Consider the following 24,505-nt stretch of genomic DNA (forward strand, 5'->3'; position numbering starts at 1 on the left):
AAATTGAATTATATTCAGATTTATATTATCACAGAGTTATACTAAATAGCACCCATCCAGATGTTACTTAACAGCTTTGGTAAATGCAAGATCATCCAACATTTTTATCATGAACTTTTGCCTCCAAAGCATACCCTTTATCCTTAGGAATGCATAAAAGTGATGACAGGGATGAACATTTATTGAACACTTTGCTATGTGTCAGACACTTTGCTGAGTACTTTGCGTGCCTTAGTTAATACTCACCTCATTTCTTGGAACCATGTAATATGATTGTCCCTATTTTAAAGATGAGAAAATTGAGACCGAGAAATGTGTTAAGTAATTGACCAATGTTCACATGGTTATTATGTGCTGGATTTTTGAACAAGATACTTGCAGATAGGTGGTTTTAGCTAGATCATGGGTGCCATCAAGGGCAGTCCTGAGGTCTGGTGCATTACAGTAACTCATTTTTCTTCTGCATACCACTTATTAGCACTATCATAGATTGAGCATTGCTGTAAAACTGAACTCAAGTTGTTTTTCTACTTGTTAGTAGCTCTGGGAAAAAATGGTGAGAAGGAAGATTGAAATTGTTGATCCGTAGATGGTTTGTGGGATCGTCCATACATGTTGTCCTGACTCCAGTGCCTGAATTGTTAAGAGGAGCTATTGTACCGTCTTAATGTTGAAAGAGCCTATGGGGCATCTCAGTGATGAGGGTTGTGAAAGTCAGAGTGGTGAGGTGTTTTCTGGCCTTGCTCTTGCTGCTGACTTCTCCCATGGTATGTTTTCAGAGAAGTGAGGGCGAGGGCATGAGTACAGGATTCCAGGCTGCATTGTGGTCTCCAGCACACCCATGATCTAGTGAAAATAATTGAGGGACCCACGGGAAATAATTTTATTTGCTATCTTGATTGACTCAAAATTTACGTAGGTTTTATGTGTGTGTGTGTTCTGAGAAGCTCAGAATTCATCATCATTTATCTTTTGCTGTGGATTGCTCAATCCAGTTTCTGCATTCCCATGAGTACCGTCAACGCTAGTTAGTTTCTCAGGTTAGAAATATCTGAATCATCCTTGACTCCTCCCTTCATTTACCTCCCTTAACTGCTGGCATGCAATCAGAATCCTTTGTGAAATGTGACCCAGAGTTACTGCTGCCCTTCCATCCTTCCTGCCACCCTTTGGTTCAAGATCCCATTGTCTCACACTTGGATTGCTTCCATAGTTTTGTGAGTGTGTAAAAGTGTGTGTGTGTGTTTGTGTGTCTGGCTGGGAGCCCTACCTCCAACTCTTTCCAAGTTTCATCATCAGATAATGGCCCTAAAACACTGGGGCCCAAAGAGAAGGTTTCACCTTCTCTTGGTCTGACTTTCAAGACCTTCATTCATCAGGATTCTTCCATCTTTGTGTTCATTCTGTTCTGCAGTAGAATGCCTGTGCTGAAGGAGGAGGTGTCTGAATGTCTTCCACACATCTCTTTCTCACTCCCACACCGATGCATGTCCTCATATCTCCCCCTGAATGCCGGTTAAAAGCCAAGCTCACATCCAAGACGTTCCCATTGAGCCGTGTCTGATCACTCAAACCCCAATGAATATTCCTTTATATCTCTCTTGTTGAAGTATTGGCTTATACTGATCTTTGAGCACTTGATGCTTCAATCTTGACTCGCTCATTAGATGGATAGTACATTAATAGCAGAAATCACATCATACCACCATACTTGCAAGGTACAGCATGATTCCTAACAGGGAACAAAGTCAGAATGCAACACATCAGAATCTGATACAGTTTGGAAGATTGATATGGGTGACTGGATTACAAAATTCAATCTTTATGTCTACATGCAGCAGTGTGTCAAGAGGCAAACTTCAAAGCCAATGATGAATGGCGAAAACCTAGTTCGAGTCTGAGATGGGTAAGGGACAAGGAGTTAGCTTGTTTGGGTTTGCTACTTACTTCTCAGATCCAGGTAAATCTGACAATGGTATCAAAAAATGTCCATAACACCTATGTGGGGGAAAGAAAATGAATATAAAACCCTGTCGCTCCTTCCAAGCTAGATCCACTTGGGAATTTCCATCACAAATACTTAAGAGTTCTGAATATGCAGGAGAGATTTTTGTGTAGGAGCATTTGCTGCCTGCTTCTTGCTTAAGATGTTTCAGAAAATTTTGAAACAGCTTTTGAGCTTCACAGCCAAAGACCCATCCTGTACTTCTTCCATCAGCAAATCATAGTACATGAATTTTTGGGAAATATTACTGACCCTTCAGATACCAACATGGAGATAAATTCTGTGGAAGTCATAGAAACTGAGATTGGGATTCTACTGGGACTGTTTCCTCCAGTGTACTGTACAGAGCTGTCTGAAGCATGCAGAGGGAAGGGAGATGTGGACACAGCTGCGTCACTCACAGGGATGGCTGCAGCTCCTGCTGGCAGTGGTCCATTTCCCCAGCTCCTGGCCTGACTCTCACACAGTGTGGATGAGCACACCCTAATGTCAGCTAACACGATGACAAGATTTCTCAACTAATGCCCTCTTAGGCTCAGTATACAGAACTGCATCAGAGAATAGGACATACCTCTGATGTACAATAAAACTTAATTTTAACAAGTAGAAGAGTTAAGAGTAAGAAAGAGTATTTTCCCTTCATCCTGTATCATTCCCACATTGTGTGATCTACCTTACAAGCTTCCCAAAGGTGATTGTCTCACTGAAATCAGCCATGGGAACCAAATGTCTTCTGGTTTTTACTCCTTTTCTCTTTCCTTCCTAAGAGCAGAGGGCCTTTTGCCAGACAAGGCCTCCTCTCAGATGAGGAGCACTAATGACCATGTCTGATAAGATGAATGGCTGAATATTTACAACATCTTTTTTTTTTAAATTCATTTTTTTTCCCATTTATTTATTTTATTGCATTTTAGGTTTTGGGGTACATGTGAAGAACATGCAAAATTGTTGCATAGGAACACACGTGGCAGTGTGATTTGCTGCCTTCCTCCCCATCACCTACATCTGGCATTTCTCCCCTTGCTATCTCTCCCCAGCTTCCCACCCCCCACCGTCCCTCCCCTATTTCCCCCCAACTGACCCCAGTGTGTAGTGCTCCCCTCCCTGTGTCCATGTGTTCTCATTGTTCAACACCCGCCTATGAGTGAGAACATGAGGTGTTTGATCTTCTGCTCTTCTGTCAGTTTTGCTGAGAATGATGGTTTCCAGGTTCATCCATGTCCCTACAAAGGACCCTAACTCATCGTTTTTGATGGCTGCATAATATTCCATGGTGTATATGTGCCACATTTTCCCTATCCAGTCTATCGTCGATGGGCATTCGGGTTGGTTCCAGGTCTTTGCTATTGTAAACAGTGCTGCAATGAACATTCGTGTGCACGTGTCCTTATAGTAGAACGATTTGTAATCCTTTGGATATATACCCAGTAATGGGATTGCTGGGTCAAATGGAATTTCTATTTCTATGACAACATCTTTATAACATTTTTTTTTTTTGAGATGGAGTCTCATTCTGTCACCCAGGCTGGACTGCAGTGGTGTGATCTCGGTTCACTGCAACCTTCATCTCCCAGGTTGAAGTGATTCTCCTGCCTCAGCCTCCTGAGTAGCTAGGATTACAGGTGTCCACCACCACACCTGGCTAATGCCAGATTTACCTGGATCTGAAAAGTAAATAGCAAAAACAACAATAACAAAAACTTGTTATACTTAGATAAGTGCTTGCTATATGGTAAGAGCTATAAAAGTGTTGGATATTATCTTCTATAAGGTAGTATTTATAATGCTATATATGTATAGAGTATAGCATCTATCCTTGAGGATCATGAAGATAATCTAGTTATCTTGTCATTATTTGGCAAATGAGGAAACAGGCTCAGAAATTTTAAGAGATTTTATGGGGCTGAGCACCATGGTGCATGCCTGTAATCCCAGCACTGTGGGAGGCCAAGGTGGGTGGATCACCTGAAGTCAGGAGTTTGAGACCAGCCTGGCCAACATGTTGAAACCCCATCTCTACTAAAAAAAAAAAAAAAAAAAAATTAGCTGGGCCTGGAGGTGGGCACCTGTAATCCCAGCTACTTGGTAGGCAGGAGAATTGTTTGAACCCAGGAGGCAGAGGTTGTAGTGATCTGAGATCACACCATTGCACTCCAGCCTGGGCAACAAGAGTGAAAATCCATCTCAAAAAAAGAAAGAAAGAAAAAAAGAAATTTTAAGAGACTTTATTAAAATTATGTAATGGCCATCATCACATATTTAAAGGGCACTTGTTGCATCTATTAAGCACTAATTAAGAAAGCCGTGAGCCATCACACCAATCGAGCTTGTAAGAGAGCAATAAGTATATCAGAAACTGTTGCAGTGTGAAAAAATCCATAGTGGAGGTAGGTCCCAAACAGAAGCAAGGAAGATGGAGTTAGCAACTTTGCCTGGGACCAAGGCAAGTGCACTACAAAATGAGAGGGGTTGAAAACACTCAGTCATCAAGATCAATAATAGTTCAAGACAGTATTTTACAAAATCAAAATTAATACAAAACCTTATGATGAACAAAATATCAATATTTAAAGTAAAATCAGGACCAGGATTACCAACTTTTCTTTTCCCTTAGCTCCAATGTGGAGTTCAGTGCTAAGACTTAGCATGAGTCTTAAAGAATGAGTAGGAGTCTGTCAGTTAAATAACCAGCGTCACTGAATTTCTTACAGAAAGCAACTTACATGAGTGAGGACACAGAATGTGAGTTAAATGTGCCAGGAATTTGGAATCTCTTTTGCCTGAAAGAGGAAGATGCTTTTTGAGTACTGATAGATAAGGCTGTTTGGTCCAAACCAAAAGTATTAGACTTTATTTTTATTTTTTGAGACAAGAGTCTTGCTCTGTCTCCCAGGCTGGAGTGTAGTGGCGTGATCTTGGCTCACTGCAATCTCCTCCTCCCAGATTCAAGCAACTCTTCTGTCTCAGCCTCCCAGGTAGCTAGAACTACAGGTGCACGCCATCATGCCCAGCTAATTTTTGTATTGTTAGTAGAGACAGGGTTTCACCATGTTGGCCAGGCTGATCTCAAACTCCTGACCTCAACTGATCTGCCCACCTCGGCCTCCCAAAGTCCTAGGTTTACAGGCATGAGCCACTGCACAAGGCCTAGACTTTATTTTAAAGATGATGAGAAGCCACTGGAATTTTTTTTTACTAATTAGTTTTATTTTAAAATGTTGATAGATTTTTCTGACTGTAGATATACATACTCATTAAAATTAAATAATGTGATACAGGTGTGCATATTATAAAAAATGAAAGTCCTGTATAATCTCACCCTCTAAAGAGAACCACTGTTAACATTTCAGTGTACATTTGCTAGGACTCTTTTCTATACATACATCAAATACTCATAAATACACACACATGTGCACACTCACACATGTGTGTACAAACAAATACAATAGGACCACTGGGACTAGACAATAGTTTAGAAAGTGTTCCCGAAGATGTGTGGGGGATGGTTTTAAGGAGTAGGAGCTGGCAGCTGGTTTGGGAAATCTGGTTTTAAGGCTTCCACTTTGGTCTTCCTTTTCATGATCTCTTGATTATAAAGCAATTAAGAGAAATAATAGTAACTGAGGCTAAAAGAAATCTGTATACTTCTCTAGCAGAACTAGCCATTTTCTTAGGCTTTTTAAACACTCCTCCTTCAATCCTTCATTTTCTTTTCAGATTTTTTAAAATCCAGCTTTCTTTAAAAAATAGCGAATTACTTTTTATATTATGAAGGTTTTTAATGCAAGGTTAGCCATAACCCTCTAATTTCATACTGTCCAAATAAGAGTTACACAATTTAGGAAGTGAAAATGCAGCAAACTAAGGAGAAAATAATACAGAAATCACATGCTGTTACCAATATTATTCTTCTTTCTCTTTTCTCTATTTTGGGGATTTACAAAAGATGTACCCAGCTACTCTACCTCAGTCAAAATGATGTAAGTATGTCTGTTGAAATAGAGAGATGCCAGAGTATTACTCTAGGATTTCTGAGCTGGTATCTGGAGGTGGAGGTGGAATTGGGGGTGGTGGTGAGTGGGGTGGTGTTGAGGGCCAGACGGTTTAAATTTTGAAGAACTCGCCAGGTGATTCTAATGCTATTTAAAGCTTGAGAACTACTTTTTCCTTTCTTTTCAACTTAAAAGAAACTTTAGATCAGTGTGCATTTTTTACTAGCTCATGACTGTGAAAACGAACCAGAGAATGGGTTTAATTCTTTGAATAATCACAGAGAAGAACTTGCTTTCACCTGAGTTAGCTTGCAGGCTTTCAGTGGCTGCCAGCATCCTCTCCTTTTCAGCACTGTCTTTCACTGTAATCCTCAGGATATCAGAAGTCTCACACCGTTTTTCATGTCTTGTATTGAAGACATACTTTCAGGATAGTGGCAAAGAGGAGCAAACCTTCTCTCAGGCAGTACTGTTGGAGCAGTGTCTAAGGAAGGACGTATTTACAATTTCCTGAACTGGTGTTTTTCCAAGATGATTTCATTGATAAGCTCCATGCCCGGGGAACCCAGGTCCATGCAAACAAGTGCTTCCCACCCTAGCTTTAAAACACTGCACTTCTGGCTTCATAAATACCAAAAGAATGAGAAATGTCAAAAGCTTTTCATTATTTTGAAATTGCTGTCCTGTGTGGAGATGGTAAAAAAGATGCTTCTGGAGATTTATATTCTACAAGGGTGTGCCTAGGGCTGTAAAGAACGGGACTGCGTTCTGATCTCAAGTTGCCTACGAACGAATTGTTTGAAAGTGAAGAAATACACAAGAAAGGTTATGGGCCATAATATATTTTTAAAAACAAAAAGTTGAATATAATTAAAGTGTTAAATATAAATCTTGGCACAGTACTTTGCACATGATGGGAACTCACATATTTACTGATTAATAGTGACATGCAACAATTGTGCAAATAGAAAAATAAATATTAAGTAGGCAGCATTGGCAATGAAAACTACCGGATGTTTGAAAAGGAAAAGATTGCTATAAATTAGGGTAATTGAGAATTACTTCAGGACTAAATTAAGCTTGGAAGAAAACAAGCGAATCTGCAACAAGAAGAGGAAGTGGTTTTCAAGAGGGGGGAGGGGCATGACCAAAATTTTGGAGGCAGAGCTTCTCAGGGATAACTGGCTAAAGATAGAATGGTCTAGCCAGAGTAGAGCGTTTTGCTTGAGAGTAAACTGGGAAACAGAGGGAGATACCATCTCTACAAAAAACTAAAAATGAAAAATTAGTCACACGTGGTGATGTGTGCCTGTGGTCCCAGCTACTTGGGAGGCTGAGTTGGGAAGATCACTTGAGCCTGGGAGGTTGAGGCTGCAGTGAGCTGTGATTGCGCCACTGCACTCCAGGCCTGGGCAAGAAAGTAAGACCCTGTTTCTAAAAATTAAAAGAGATCAATTTGAGTGGGGTTTGATCATGTAGGGTTTTGAATATTAGACTAGAAATCTAGATTTTACCCTGTAGTAATGGAAACACTGGAAGTCCGTGAGGAGTTATTTAATTTTGTGTGGGAGGTAAGTGAAAGGAAGTTTGTTAACTTTTCTACCATAATTGTTTATATCCATCCAGACCTTTATATCACAGGCTGTATTAGGTATCTATTGCTCTATAACAAATTGCCCCTCAAAACTTAGTAGCAACAATAATAAACACTTATCTTCCCCCATTTTCTAGGGGTCAGACATTACAGAGTGACTTAGCCACATGGTTTTGCCTTGGTGTGTCTCATAAATTTGCAGTCAGGATTTGGGCTAGGACTTCAGTCATCCAGCATCCCAAGTAGGGCCGGAAGATCTGTTTCCACGATGGCCCACACGGCTCACATGGCTGGTGGGTGGCACTGACAGTTCGTGGGAGGCCTCAGCTTCTCCCCCACTGGTCCTTGAGGCTACTTGAGTGTCCTCACGACAGGGTGGCTGGACTTCTCCAGAGCCAAAAATCTAAGATGGGCAGAAACTGTCCTTTTTCTGGACTGCTTTCAAATGTCTTAGAGCATCACATTGCCACACTCTATTCATGAGAAGAAGTCCTTCAGCCTGACTCATATTTAAGGAAATTAGTCTCCACCTTTTGAAAGGAAAAGTGCTGAAGATTCTGTGGATACATTTTAAAACCACCACAGAGACTAACAAGATTCAATGTGCAATAACAATGTGCATCAACATGCTTGCAATATTTAGCCCCATCATGGCAGAGTCCTTATCTGCTTTGGGCCACACTGAATTCCTAGTACCTAGCAGGGCCTGCACATTGAGGCACTCATTAAATAGTTTCGAGCTATTACTATTTTACACATGAAGACATCTACTTTCAAAGATTTTAGTGACAGGCCTCACTAAGTGTTGAAGCAAGATTTAATTTGTTCTGACTGGCCGGGCGCGGTGGCTCATCCCTGTAATCCCAGCACTTTGGGAGGCCGAGGCAGCTGGATCACGAGGTCAGGAGATCAAGACCATCCTGACTAATGTGGTGAAACCCTGTCTCTACTAAAAATACAAAATATTAGCTGAGCCTGGTAGCTCACACCTGTAGTCCCAGCTACTCGGGAGGCTGAGGAAGGAGAATCAACTTGGGAGGTGGAGGTTGCAGTGAGCACTCTCACCAGTGTACTCCAGCCCGGTGACAGAGTGAGACTCCCCTAAATAAATAAATAAATATTTAATTTGTTCTTACTTCCCATATCCTCTTTCTGCTCTCTATGCTATCTGTCAAACAGAACCACTCATGTCTCTAAAGATGCTCACCTTGCTATTGGCACAACTAACAGAATTACTCTCTGGAATATTGCCTGGTACTTAGTCACCCAACAAGTATTTGTTGAACAAATGAGTGAATTTGGTACAGCAATAATTGAAGGCTAGAATATAAAGAAGTCTGTTCAAATTTACTTACAAGTCGGTGGAACACAGGAATACAATCCAGAGTGGTTGCCTTTTGTACAGTTTATTATTTTGTCATATTCACTGAAAGGGCACCATGTTCAAAGTGCAGAAGTTAGGTACTCTGGATATAGAGGAGATGGAACTCCTGGGGTTCAGGAAGCTTTATGATAACCACATGCAAGGATTCTATGGCAAATGGGCTTCCTATCATTGAATCATTGTTTTGAACATAGTCTTTTCAAGAGTGGTAATATTGTAGGGGGTGTGGAGAGGTGGGATAAGTGTGGATCCGCTGGAATTCCTCCCATTTGAGTAGTGTTATACTTTGACGTTTAACCCACAAAGAGAAACAAATGAATTGGGATGCCACTTGGCATATCTAAACTCTCATATACCTTTCTACATAACCCTAACATGATTTATTCTGGAAAACTTTTGGGCCAAAATTAAACCTAACTCCTGTGAAATTTTCACTTATCTTCACTGAATCCTGTTAGCTTTAATTAGCTGTTTTTAGGTTTTATGATAAGCAGAGCTTTGAAAATCAGAAAAAAAAAATTATAGAACTTCATTACGCAGATTACATTCCTTTCAGAGACATACCAAGAACTGAAATTTAAGGTCTTTATTTGGTTGACTTATCTTTGGTTTTATGAGGTAATTTGACATTAAATATGTAATCCAGAAAGTAAATAACAGGGACCAGTGTATTTCACCGGCAGGTTTAGCTTTGGGGCTTTTATGGAATTTGTTAACATTAGGTAATATTAATGTAGCCAAACTTCCAGAACAATAAGCAATCCATTTTTCTGCAATGTTAGTGCAGAGTATTAAATTTTAGCTCAAATATAACCAAAAGCAAATGAACAAGAGTGGGATTAGGTTAATTGCAAGCTTTAGGAAGGTTGCTCAAAGTATTAGAGCCAGGATTCCAGTCCCTGCTTTTGTTACATAGATTTGTAGCACCTAGATGTGCACACCCCAAAACACTCAGCTATTTGTTAAGCAAATATTTGTTTATTATTGCATATGGAATCTAAAGGAAAAGAACACAGGATTCTTAGGTAAAAACATGGATAATCAAGTTATTGTAACTGTAAAATCCATAATCTATTACATAATCAAGTGTGATAGCAGTAACAAAGAACCACCAGTGCACTAAGAATTTTAGAAAAAAAAGACACAAGGTTTCTGGAGGCTAGAGAAGTTATGTAAAGCTTAATAGCACAAATAGGACTTAAGCTGTGTCCTTGAAAATACTCATAGAATCCTTGGATTTGCACGGAGAAGAGTGGGGAGTTTTGTAAGGAAAGGAAGAGAATGAACAATTTTGTGAAGGTGGGGATGAAGAGTTTATTTTGTTTCAGGGAATTTTCTTGGAACCTCTATACTAGGTTAGTTTTCACTCTTACACCAGCCTTCCTTTATGATTGTAATTGACTGAGTATGCATTTATTTGATGTTTGTACTCCTGGTCTTCCCTTCATAGGATCTATGCCTAAGCCTGATTTTCCCACCAAGTATAAGCAGTACCTAGCATATCAGATACTTAACAGATCAGGAAATGCTCATTTTTCCTAAATTCCGTTAGATTCTGCTGGGAAATGATTTTGAATCTGTAAAATAGGACCAAGAGGCCCGGAGTCTTAAATGCCAGGCTGAAGATATGAGGATGTCTTTATCCCATAGACAATGAAGAATGACCCATGGCAATAAAAATATGGCATTTTGTACACATTAATCAGATAATGTCAGAAGGCTAGATCAGGGCAAGGAAAGGCTGGAGCAAGAAAAAGAATTGCACAGTTATTGAAATTATAAAATAAAAAGTGTGGGTACTCTCACTCATATAATTGGAGAAACAAAAATGAAGAAGAATGAGTAAGTCTTAAAGATATTGAGAAGAGAAAGTAGTAGAATATGGTGGAGACTGGATTTGGGGGTCAAAGGTATGGTTTGAAATGAAAGCATTCTCCTGGCTTTTGATTTGGCTGAGAAAACAGAATAGCAACAACAGTGATTTCTCTTATGTAACTCGTCTTTCAATTCTTGCAGCAAACCTGAGTGATTAATTACTGTGATTTCCATTTACAGATGAGAAAAATCAAAACTCATAGAGAAGCAAGTAGAACCTAGTGATCAAACCCCCAGGCCTTTGATCAGGTCCCTCAATTCAAGTCTCAGCTTAAGCTTTGTGATGTTGGGAAGTTAATTCTTCTGTCCTTAAGTTGTGGATAATCAAAGAACCCACTTCATTGCATTGTTGGGGAGTTAAATAAGATAATAAAACTAATAAGATAGCATGTAATAAGATCTGTGATATCACACAAAAAAAAGGATGCCTGCCATCCATAGATATATATAGTAAGAGCTCAGTAAAAGGTTACTATGGGTAGGTAACTTGCCCAGCTGGTAAGTAGCAAAGCATCCTACTTGACCCAGGTCTTCTGGTGAATTTGTGATACATATCATGTTGCTAGTAGAGGTAAAAATTGGGTCACAGGTGTAGAACTGAACTATTAGTTGCTCATTAGCTAAAGAATACCACTTGTTTACTGCAGTTCATGCTTTAAAAATCACTGTTCTAGTGTTTGGAGGCAAAGGGGAAATCCATGGTTTTTTTTTTTTTTTTTTTTTTTTTTTTGAGACGAAGTCTCGTTCTTTGGCCAGGCTGGAGTGCAGTGGCGCAATCTCGGCTCACTGCAACCTCCACCTCCTGGGTTCAAGAGATTCTTCCGCCTCAGCCTCCCGAGTAGCTGGGACCACAGGCACGTGCCACCACGCCCAGCTAATTTTTTTTGTATTTTTAGTAGAGATGGGGTTTCACCATGTTGGCCAGGATGGTCTCCATCTCTTGACCTTGTGATCCGCCCGCCTCGGCCTCCCAAAGTGCTGAGATTACAGGCATGAGCCATGGTGCCCGGCCATCAGTGGTTCTTATATTAGTTCTGCTAATCTAAATTATCCTAAGATTTGAGAAAGAACACAAATTGTTCTTTGGTTGCTATACTTATGTACTGAATCATATATGTGAAATTATGCCAAGAGAAACAATGGATAAAAATCCTCTTAATGCTAAATTAGTCCTAAAATCTTTAACGACCACCACAGTTAATAGACCTTGCTTCTTTTTTAACTTTATAACTGAAGGCACTAAAGATGCTTCACAGAAGCAATATTTGAAAGAATTCTGTCCCGTCCAGTAGGAACCAGATAGCAATCACACAGAAGTAAAATTGAGAAAATGGTTTCTGAAAACAGAAATATTCAGAGGCTTTTGGGCCTGCATACTAATTAGCAAAATGCTGCTCTTGTTTTATTATCATACCCTTGTCAGTAAAGGTCTAGATTTTTGTTAACATAGGGGTTCCTAGTAGTTTTAGCATGGTAATGCTTTTCCTTTTGACATGTTTTTTCCCCATTCTTAGGAGAAGGAATATGAATCTCATGAAACAGTAAGCAAGGAAAGATTATATAGTTTATAAGGAAACTGAGCATAAATAAGCCCTGGAAAAAAAAATGAAACAAACTTGAGCCATAGCTAAAACTAATCCAATAAAAAGTAGGTGTTAATCCAGTTTAGTTATTGCGATTTTGCCTCCTAGATTCCTTATTATCTCCGGGAAAATGTTCTGACCACAATTTTATCTTTTCCATTTAAAGTTTTCCTAAACTCTTCCTGCTCTTTCAGTGTGCCTGGCACTTAGCAGATGTTTAATAAATATTGATCAAATGGAGGGAGGAAAAGAGGAAGGGAGAGATGGATGGATGGATGGAGACATATGAACGGTATATATGAACGATGAATGGAATGTTTAAATCAATGAAGTTTCAAAAAATTAACCCTCTTTTTGCTACTAAAACTCATTCTGGGATGTCATGCCCCAGAAGTTATATTAATGTCACATCATTATCATCATTCAGCATTACTAATGACAAATGCACAATCATAACCAGGAATTAGTCTTTTTTCCAAGAAAGATGTCTCCATTCTCACTCCCTCTTCCTTAATGAAATCAATTTTGCCTCTTCCCATTTATTAAAAATTCTAGTTTGGGCTGATGACAAATAACATCAAACTAAACTTCTGACAGCTTTGTTTCCAATCTCCCCATCAACTCACGAAAAATGAATAAAATCTAGCCCACTTCCATCTATTGAAACCTAATAGCTTTTCATTATGTTAGACTAACCAAATTGTAATAACTAAAGAAAAATAATCAAGGAAATGTAGATATATTACATGTTTTCAACACATTTAATACTAAATCCTTTATCTTCCCTTTCTCCCAAACCAGCCATTGCCTAATGTGGGGAATTAATCCATCTTCTACTGAGTTGTTCAAAACTATAAGATGGCAGCCATTTTTTCCCTTTATGTCCACATCTTTTGGTCATTAAGTTCTGTCAATTTGTCCTTCCAAACGTCTCTTGAAACCCTCTGTCTCCATTTCTGCTACAATTGCTTTAGTTCAGATCTTCATTGTATTATCCTATTTCCATGCATGTGTTCTAGCTCCTTCCGTCTATCTTATATATTAATGCCAGTTATTTTCCTAAACATAAATCTGTATACGACATTTTCTCTGCTTAATATTCTTCTGACTCAACATTACATTCAGGATAAAATCCAGACTCTATCATGTGGCACCTAAGATCTTTCATGACCTAAGTCTTCAGAGCCAGCCCTCTCCGTCACTCACAGCCACATACTTCACACTCCAGACACTTTCAATGAACTGAAGGCAATGCTGCCATAGCCACATAAGTAGGGTCTAGAACATTCAATCATGTAAAATGCAGAGGGCTGTCTTGCAAGGATAATGAAATAACCAGGCAAGCCAATTGCTTTATATCTGAATTCAAGTTATTGCATTATCATGGGGCTTTTATTGTACTTTGGGCTCCTCTAGGGTTCTCGTACATTTATACTTTTGAATATATTCTCTCTCTCTTCCCTGTCATTCTCTCAGCTATCTCCAACTTGCCCTTCAAAACACATGGCAGTACCACTTTCTCTAGCCCTCACTTGCCCACTCTACTGTCTGCCACTAAATTGTATTAGGGGCTCAAATTTCATACTTTAATATCATACCCAGCTCATGACTCTATTATCATAACAAGAATCATGCCAATTGAAATTGTTTTATACATATGCTTGTCTTTTTTCTCTTATCTCTGAACTCCGCCACCACAAAACACAAGCACACGTGCGCATACACACACACACACACATACACACGAAGCCTGTATGAACATTTAGGTAAGAATTTTATTTTTCATATCTGTATTTGCTCTTAAGACCCAGTCTAGTGACAAGCACATAGAAAAATATTGTGTGTTAGGCCGGGCGCGGTGGCTCAAGCCTGTAATCCCAGCGCTTTGGGACGCCGAAGCGGGTGGATCACGAGGTCAAGAGATCGAGACCATCCTGGTCAACATGGTGAAATCCCGTCTCTACTAAAAATACAAAAAATTAGCTGGGCATGGTGGTGCGTGCCTGTAATCCCAGCTACTCAGGAGGCTGAGGCAGGAGAATTGCCTGAACCCAGGAGGCGGAGGTTGTGGTGAGCCAAGATCGCGCCATTGCGCTCCAGCCTGGGTAACATGAGTGAAACTCCATCTCAAAAAAAAAATATATATATATATTGTGTGTTAATCGAAGCTAAAGATCTATATTTGCAGTAAACCATTTTAATAAATATTTGACAGTGCTTTCCAATCCATGAAGAATATCCTCATTCTTTGGCCATTTATGATGGTTGGGTTCTTCTTAATAGACAATATTAATAATTAACTGATAGTTAGAGAAAGGTGAGTTCTGTGGGTCTTCGTCCCCCACAATCTGGTTGGTGGGTGGTATATTTACAGTGAAAACAAGCCTCACAGTTTGCCACAGATGAAAATATTTATTTGCAAGTATGCACAAAAGTAGTCACACAAACCTGTTCATGAAGCTCTGCAAAGACTCAGCTATTTGTCCTTGTAGGCACTCTGATAAGGACCTTGTTGGAAAAATGTTTTAGAGGCACATGCAGCCATACATTAGCAGCAGTGGGCACTAGCTTCAGAATTACCTGGTAAGTGGTGGGACACATGGCTGAATGGCACTTCTAGGTTACAGGTGAACTCTGGATGGTATTAGGAGGCTGGGTTTGCTGATTCTTAGCTCTGTTCATGTAAAGGCGGCGGTGCCTTTACAGCACTCCTAGTCAAGCCACATTAACTGAACACTTTTCATTTCACGGATGAAACCTTACTTCCAATACTCCTCATGCTACCTAACACATTCCAGGACTGACTGAAGTAAAGGCAAGAGAAGCATTTCCATGCAGATGCCCTCCCTGGCTTGAGTTCTCCTAGAGGTTCTCATGTAGGCTTAAGTATCCCTGGTCTGTGCATTCCTGATTTGGTAACTTCAAAAGTTAACTAACACCCTCTGGATAATAGATTAGAAGTAACTACAAAAGTTAATTGATAGTTGCTAGGTTATAGGTTAAAATTGACTAATGTGCTTAACCCATTGTATCTGGCTGTATTTTAAAATAAAGTGTAGAAAATCTTGGATCCTTTGGCCAGTCGTGATGGTGGTTTGACCCCCACCTCCAAAAGATGGTGTACAATAAATGTAGCTGACAGCAATGGATGCTGGCCAGAATCACTGATTAGCTGAGCAAACAGGATCTTGGCATGGCTTAACATACTTTCCATTATTTATTTCCTTCCTGTCATTGTCTTGCCTTCAATCCAGGGATCCTGACTTCTTTCGCCACTGTGACCTTTTATTCTTTATATAAAAACTACATGATGATCTTTTCATTTATATTAGGAATCTGCAATTATATAACATTATTTGACTCTTCAAGTGCCTATGTGTTTCATGTCCTCGTGGAAGTAGATTGATGGCTTATTGAACATTTCTGCCCTTCTTCCTCCCTTCTTCATTCCCCGCCTGGCCCCAATAATTCTACTGCAGTTGCTTACAAATATAAAGTGCTAAACTGTCTACTGAATGAATGAATGACATTATCCTTGTGTACATAAAGCTAAAATGGGGAAGAGGTAGAACTGTTACATGCTGGGTGGTGCTAGGTGTTAATGACTAACAGGCAGTAATTTCTATAAATATGTTAGGTATCCAGTGTCTTACACATATCAGTAACATTATCTATTAGTCTGGTTTAAATGCACACATCTCCAGAGAACCATTACTGTATGGAAATGCCTGTTACATAGCCAAGTCAGGGAAGAGGTTTTAATTAGAGGAGACATCCATCAGCTTTCAGCTCACACGAGATATATACAAAATGATTTCATGGAAAGAGTGTGGGCTTGAAATTACAACTCCTATTTCAAGTTCCAACTTTGTTTACTTACAAACGTCATTGAGCTTTTGTTTTCTAATCCATAAGAAGGGAACGATGCTTATCTTCCACGGTTATGCCAATGAAGCTCAAAAGGATGTTATTTGTGAAAGTACTTTTAAAGCTAAAAAGCATTAAAATGCATTCTAGTTACATATGTTATTATTATAGTAATTGAAAAGGAGATCCCTTGAGCAAACTCTTTAAGAGAAATAACAGGTTATATGGATTCCAGAAAACTACGGAAGGACTGGCAGTTAGCAGGGGGTTTGAGTGCAGTGAAATGATGGGTCATGGATTTGAATCTTTATGCATCAGCCTCCTTAATGCCTCTTCACAGGCCACTGGTCCTCCTCCCTGTCCACCCAGCCTTAAGACCATCAGGCTGCAAATGGTGAAGAGACAGAAGGCAATTGCTTGAACAGGGAATGTTGATTGCTCTGGGCCTATGTTCCTTTGAACCCTGTAGCACAATTATAGAAGTATTATTGCAAAATATAAACAATGTGATTCATTTCAGTAGGCAGGAGAGACAGCCTATGGTTAAAAGTTAGTAGTGGTGAGGGCTGGTGGGAGTCCTGCTCAGCACTAAGAGTTGGGTTTTATCCTGAGGGTGGGAAGGTTGTTCAGAAAAAAGCATTAAATGCCAGGAAGAATGAATAATTTCAGCACTTTGGGAGGCCAAGGTGGGTAGATCACAAGGTCAGGAGTTCGAGACCTGCCTGGCCGAGATGGTGAAAGCCCATCTCTACTAAAAATACATAAATTAGCTGGGCATAGAGGCGGGTGCCTGTAACCTCAGCTACTCGGGAGGTTGAGGCAGGAGAATCACTTGAACCCAGGAGGCAGAGGTTGCAGTGAGCTGAGACAGTGCCACTGCGCTCTAGCCTGGATGACAGAGCAAGACTGTCTCAAATTTAAAAAAAAGAAAAAAAGGAATTAACAATTTCAGCATAATGCCTAAATAACATGTAACTGTATATGGACTTGTGAAGTAGGACTCATACTTTCGTCTGAGGTCAATACAACTTGCATAACACTATTAATAAGAATAATTCCAATCCTTTAGTAACAAAACATAATCCCCAATGCTCCTGCAACATCACTTTTGTATTTGAAAATGTAAGATCCTCTAATTGTTTTATGGGGAAATAAAGCTTCATTATCAGTCTTTTCTTCCAGATTGCTTTTCTGTTCCCTGTCCTGATAGTCTCTCTGGGTCTTTCCTAAAACATGTATGTTGTGTGTATATAGATATTTAAGATGCCTTTATACACATAAATTTAAACGTATAATTTCATGTGTTAGTTTGATAATAAACTACAAAGTAGTATGTATCAGAGCATTCCAAAGTCTAAAAATAATCCCAAGGGCACTGTAAAACTTTGGTCACCTTTATTTAGGGGGGAAACAAAATCTAAATTCCTTCCCCCGTTTCTTTATTTGCTTTTTTTTTTTTTCCTTTTTGAGACAGAGTCTTGCTCTGTTGCCCATGCTGGAGCACAGTGGCACAATCAGCTTACTGTACCTCTGCCTCCTGAGTTCAAGCAAATCTCTTACCTCGGCCCTCCTTGTAGCTGGGACCACAGGCGTGCATCACCATGCCTGGCTAATTTTTGTGGTTTTAGTAGTGACGGGGTTTTACCATCTTGGCCAGGCTGATCTCGAGCTCCTGACGTCAGGTGATCCACCCGCCTCGGCCTCTCAAAGTGCCAAGATTACTGGCATGAGCCACCATGCCCAGCCTGTTTGCTTGTTAAGGAGTGAAGGCAAACAGACTAAATTAGAGAGTCAATTAAGATAAACTTTAACTGAAGCTTTTGAATGCAAATATGCACAACATGAAACTGTGGGTAATTGATATGTGTCTTTCCTGGCCAGAAACTGGCATCATAAAACTATTAATATAGGAAGCAAAAATTAATAGTAAACCTAGTGCTTTCAACCTCTTGATCAACTAATAGGAGAATTTTGCAGCACTGGTTGAGAAAAGATTTAAAATTATGTGGTTCTGAGAGGGAGGAAAGAGAGACTTAGAACATTTTTCAAAGATTACCTGGTAGTTCTAGTACTCTCTGTATGAAACCATAGTTACTGCAGCAAGCAGGAAAATGGAGCATTGAGTGGAATATAGCACTTAAAATACGACCTTGACTTCCCAATGGAGCGGCTCACTCCATGTGACAAAAAGTGGGTGTTATTTATGGCTGCTGACAGGGCTGCCTCTGGTGTAACATTTACTCTTACAGTATCTTCCTTTTCTAGCCTAGAAAGTGTGTAAATAAGTAATTTTTCTCTCTTAAACAGCCTAGGGTGATTGTTTCTTAGATTTATAAATGTAGGTAGTTAAAGCATTTTGAAATTTAAGTAAGAACATGTCTTAGTTCTATGATAAATCCTATGACAAATTGCTGACTCAGTTGCATCTTTTGTTTGTTTTTTGTTTGTTTTTTGAGATCGAGTCTTGCTCTGTTGCCCAGGCTGGAGTACAATGGCACGATCTCAGCTCACTGCAACCTCCACCTCCTGGGTTCAAGCGATTGTCATGACTCAGCTTCCTGAGTACCTGGGACTACAGGCATGAACCACCATGTCCAGCTAATTTTTTGTATTTTTAGTAGAGACGACATCTCACTATGTTACCCAGACTGGTCTCAAACTCCTGGCCTCAAGTGATCCGCCTGCCTTGGCCTTCCAAAGTTCTGGGATTACAGGCATGAGTCACTGCACCTGGCCTTTTAGCTCAGGGAATTCATCACTTTATATTTTTAGAGGAATTTTAAGTAACTACGTTAAAGTTACTAGCGATATACCTTATTTTCCTGTAAACAAGCATGAAAAATGATGTAGGACTAAAGATGCAATTTTTTCAATTTCATGTGGGATTCCTCTAATTACCATAAATAGCAGAAGGAAAATCCCCAACTAGCACAGTTGTTATAAGAATCAAAGACAATATATGTCACATATAGGGAAACATATTAGGAATATAATAAATGGTAATCATTAGTCTATCCCTAACCAATATTTTGGTATTAATCCTATTGATATGTCTAAATTTAATTTCTTTTCAGCTTTCTGTGTTGTATTTGATTTCATCAGACTGTCTTAATGTTGAAGCCACTTGCCTGGAATTTAAAGCTTCTGTTCATTTATTTCCCTAAACATTTTATTAAGTAACACAAGATCAAAAACGGCACGACCTCACCAAAAGGAAAAATTAAAAGGGTCCATTGCTCAGGGGGGTTCTGTGAATGTCTAGGGCAACAAGCAAAAGCTGGCAGCTCATTTTGCTAACCTGAGTGAAACAAAACAAGAGGGGCAATGGCAAGGGAAAGAAAAAATTGGACTGGGAGACATTAATGACATTTGCCCTGATTAACTGTTGCTTTAAGCATGCTAAGCCATCAATGATAAAATTATACCAATTCTGATATCTGAAAATTGGAGATCAGTTTTCAGATATCTTCCACATTTTACTTCTATTATTTATCCATCAATATTTTCCACAGCAGGCACTGAGGAGTTTATATTGAATACTGACTGTTTAGTAAGTTTCCCTCACATCTTATTGTTTTAGAGCCAGGGAAAAAAGCACCGTGACTTCTGAGTTCTCATCCTTCTGCTTCACATAGTCACGTTTTTCTAAAAAGAAATACACCACTGTCTACGGGAAGACTTTCTCATGTGTTATAGTGCAGCTTGATGCATCTTTCACCTTTTCTATAGCTTGAATTGGGAAGAAAAGATGGTATAAGGGATGCAATTTTAGTATTTGTTATCTCTGCAGATGATGTACTTGAAGACTTTTTCCCATCCTTCTGTTTTTCTTCACATTATTAGGCTAAAAGAATAAAGGCATCTGTTTGCTTGAGACACAGAAGGAGCTACTGAAGGTTGACTAAATATGCATAAAAACGGACAAGAAAGAAGAGGCAAAATATGCCATGTTACCTAGATCACATGACGATTCACATCCCACTTTCTTTTAATTTTTGGACCTGCGGGTAGGATTTAATTTTATTGTAGCCATAGAGAAGTCTAATCTTGGGAGTTTCAAAATAGGAAAAGAGAAGGAATTGCCTGAAAGGTATTGTGTTAATTTAGATCTAATTCTTAGGTATAATGGCCCAAAATAAAGACGGGGTGACTAGGATTTGTTTTGCTCCACTAGGAACCCTGTGTTTTTTCCTATTTCTCATTGTTCTCTCTAAGGGTAGAGATGGTTATAGTTCTCTTGTTCACCAACAGCATCTAGCATCTCCACATTATGGACATGGAAGATGTTCAATAGCCATGTTTGGATTGAACAAATAAATAGTGATGTTCCATTGTAGGCACAGACACACAGATTGGATCAATATCCATCCAGGAATAAACAACAAAGGGGATGCTTATCAGCTAGGACTGTGTAAGAACTGAGACTTTTAAGATTCAAAATGAATTTGAAGGCAACATTACCCAAAATGTGAAAGAGTAACAAGAACTCTATGATAACGTCCATACGGTAAAATCATATGGAACTATTAGATCAGTATTCTCTCAAGGAAGACAAAGGCTAAACACAGTGCTGCATGATGTCAAGTTACTTTGCTCTACCAAGTGGTAGGCTGCTGACCTGAGTTTGCCAATGATAGCTGTAGGCGTCAAGGGGAATGATGCTATTATTTCCCCTGGCTGCTGCTTTTAAAAATCTTAAGAAACTGTAGAACAAGACTGAACCACTAATAAAGTGGTATCATTTACTATTAATTGTGAGAGTATCTTTAAAGAGCTGCCATCTGGCTAATGGCTAACCTGTTTTTTAAAAATGTGGGAAGAGAGATCTTGGGAATTCACATTAGGAGTTGAGGAAATGCTTCCTTTCACAGGAGAAAGCAAAAGACTGCACAGGCAGCGAACGTGGTATCATTTTAATAAATTAGGTTGTGTCTTTCTAATCTGTGGAAATTCCTTGGAAGGATTGACTGAATATTTGTGGTTAGGAAAAGCTAGTGCTTTACAGTTTTTGTGTGTGATCTTCTCACAAAGCTATGAACAACTGTTGCATTAAGTAATTTGAGGCATAATTTAATAATAGATAAAAGGTCTGATCTCAGAAGGCTTCCAAAAACCAACTGAGATGGGCAAATATGTAAAATGAGACCATAGCATTCACTGAACGGTGAGTTGACTTTTAGAAACCTAGAGACAATTTAAAAACATATTTGTTAATAATTCAGAAGCAATACAAATAAATGGCACATGTTTGCCAACAACCAGAAGTTTGAAGGATTATGAGAAACTCTTGAAGGACTTAATTAAGCTCGGTAATAGAGTAAACACAATCGCAGATGATGCTCAGTGGAGAGAGAAGATGGAGGTAATATATAATGAACAGTTTGGAGTTGTGCATTTAATGATCTCTGATTTAGCTCTACCCCTCAGGAAGAGAGATTCTGGCTAATGTCATAATAAACAGGGCAAGGAGGACAGTGTGTAAAAAAATAAAACCTAGGTCAATGAGTCACCCACACAATTGGCCAAAACAAAGGATGTCATTTATCAATTCAGGGAGCTTTGTTATAAAGCTATTCTTGAACTGGCTTGCCTACAAGCTTGCATCATGATGAGCCTTCTCTGGTACTTTGTAACTAAAACCTTCTAGTTATGGTTCAATGCAATTCCAATACATCATTATTAAGAAAACCGTGAAATATTTCAAACACATTGGCAAGCATAAAAATAACAGACCTTTACATGTCTACTACCTTTGTCAAACTCTAATATTTTGATGTCATATTTGCTTCAGCATCTATTTGTGTTATCATTTAAAAGAAATCAAACATTAAAGGTACCACGGAGGCCCTGTGTAAACCTACCAGGTTCCATGTTCTCCCTCCCTTCCTGCCTCCATCCTTCTGTTTCTGAAGGGAACCATTGTCATTAATTCAGTGTGTAACATTCTTATGCTCGTTCTATATTTTTTGCTATATGTTTATATACTTGACTACACCACATAGTATTATTTTGAAAGTGTCTAAATGTTATGTAAATGGCACCCCACTCACACATCATTTTGCATTATACTTTTGTGGCTTGACATTATGTTTTGCTCAGCACTGTACTGTGTAGTTGATCTCCATTGATTTAAGCCACTTGAGTTTATTCACTTTGACCAATGTACTCCATGAGTAAATACATCACAATCCATTGGTCCATGGTCTTTTGATGAACACTTTCAATTTATTACCAATGGCATTGTAATGGATATTCTTTTATATGTCTCCTTTTTCACATGTGTGTGTTTTTCTAGAGTGCCTACCTAGACTTAGGCACTTTTTTTTTTGATATGGAGTCTTACTCTGTCACCAGGCTGGAGTGCAGTGGCAACATCTCAGCCCACTGCAAACCCCAACTCCCTGGTTCAAGTGATTCTCCTGCTTCAGCCTCTTGAGTAGCTGGGATTACAAACACATGCCACCATACCCACCTAATACTTGTATTTTTAGTAGAGATGGGGTTTTACCATGTTGGCCAGGATGGTCTTGATCTCCTGACCTTGTGATCCACCCGCCTTGGTCTCCCAAGTGCAGGATTACAGGCATAAGCCTCTGCGCCTGGACACTCGGGCATATTTTAAACTTTGTCAAATGTGTCCAGATGCTTTCCATACTAGCTTTACCAATTTACTCTTCCCCACCATTGGATAAGAGTTTCCATTGCTCCATATCCTCTCAACACTGGTGCTTTAAACTTCTGCCAATCTGATAAACGTTAAGCAGAATCTCTTGGTTTTCATGTATATCTTTCTGAAGTGTTTTTAGAAAAAAAACCTTTTTCTTAAAAAAACAGAAATACTAATTGTTACGTTAAAATATTTTAATGATAAATTTTAACTGTACAACTTGGGAACATACCACCAGGGAATTTTTCTCTGTTGTTTTTCCCCTGAATGAGACAGTAGCTTTGATGAAAATGGATCTGCAAAGAGGGAGGGAGAGGGCCAGTAATATGTTGTGGGTTACAAAGAAAGCCACGGGTCACATAAATTGGCTCTTTGCGATTGGCAGAGGTCTTGGTAAGGAAATCTTTAGTTTAGAAACAAAGTCAAGTCTGACAAGAAGATGGGGTTGCTACCTGTCAGCAGTGCTGCTAGAAAGAAAAGGTTATAACACGCATTTTCCACTAGTGGGTTGTCACAAATCTCATTTGTAAATAGATGGAATATGAATACCAAAGACCTAAATATTACACAAACTGTTAAGGAGTGATAGGATCTGGAACCAGACTTCAAGGCTCCCAAGTGTATAGACCATCTGTTCCATTAAAGAAGTTACTAAGCTTCTGCTTTATGTGGTCTATTTTTTTTTTCTATACGATGGTCCCAGCAATAAATTTCATTGGCTTTTAGTTTTACACCATAGCACACAAAATTCACTGTGATAATAACTGAGTCAGATTTCCAAATGAAAAGATAATCATTAGTAACATACCTCTATTTGGGTAATTACTAATTTTTTTCTCTGTTTTATTGCTTTTAATGGGTTATCAAAATCACATTTTAATTTCCAAACATAATCTTCATTTTAAGTGCTTAATACTTCAGTATGCTCATCTCCTTTTATAGGGGATTTTTCTACTTGTAACATTTGTGATGGACGGATGCTCCAGATTTTTTTTTTCCTGCGTAAGTGAGGAAATTGACTCAAGGTACAGGGTTATGGTTGCACAATAAAACATTTGCAAAGCTAGGATGAAGAGGATGCTTTTTGACCCTTGCTCCTGTCTGATACTTCACCCCCTAGAGTACTTCCTGAAAATTTTGCCAATATGTAGTTCTAGGCAATAACTCATAAGTTAGCTCAGGTTACTAGAAGGGCAAAGACTTGGGGAAGAAGTTGAAGAAGGCATGTTCTCTGACTAACTCCAAACAACTTTACACTGTTCTCATTATCTTGCTTGGTATTCTGTACACCGGTATCATAATGATGGTACCCCAAATGGGCAGCGACCCCTTTAGAAGCGGCAAAGGGAGAACATTACTCAATTTTCCCTCTTTTTTGCCTGCAGGTGGCAAACACCTCCATCTCCCTCTCACTAAGGATTGGCCACTGGAATAATGTGACACTTTCTTTTTCATATATATATATATATATATATATATATATATAATTGCGTTTTAGGTTTTGGGGTACATGTGAAGAACATGCAAGATTGTTGCAT

The 24,505-nt window shown here is 39.1% G+C and overlaps 1 protein-coding gene across 1 annotated transcript in view; it reads left to right on the forward strand.

Moving 5' to 3' along the window:
• The window catches only part of ABCA12 (ATP binding cassette subfamily A member 12), a 192,855-nt gene that overhangs the window by 24,803 nt on the left and 143,547 nt on the right, over window positions 1-24,505 (forward strand). The window lies entirely within an intron of this gene.

The sequence above is a fragment of the Cebus imitator genome, unplaced genomic scaffold (genome assembly GCF_001604975.1).
Source record: "Cebus imitator isolate Cc_AM_T3 unplaced genomic scaffold, Cebus_imitator-1.0 Scaffold89, whole genome shotgun sequence".
Lineage (NCBI taxonomy): Eukaryota > Metazoa > Chordata > Mammalia > Primates > Cebidae > Cebus > Cebus imitator.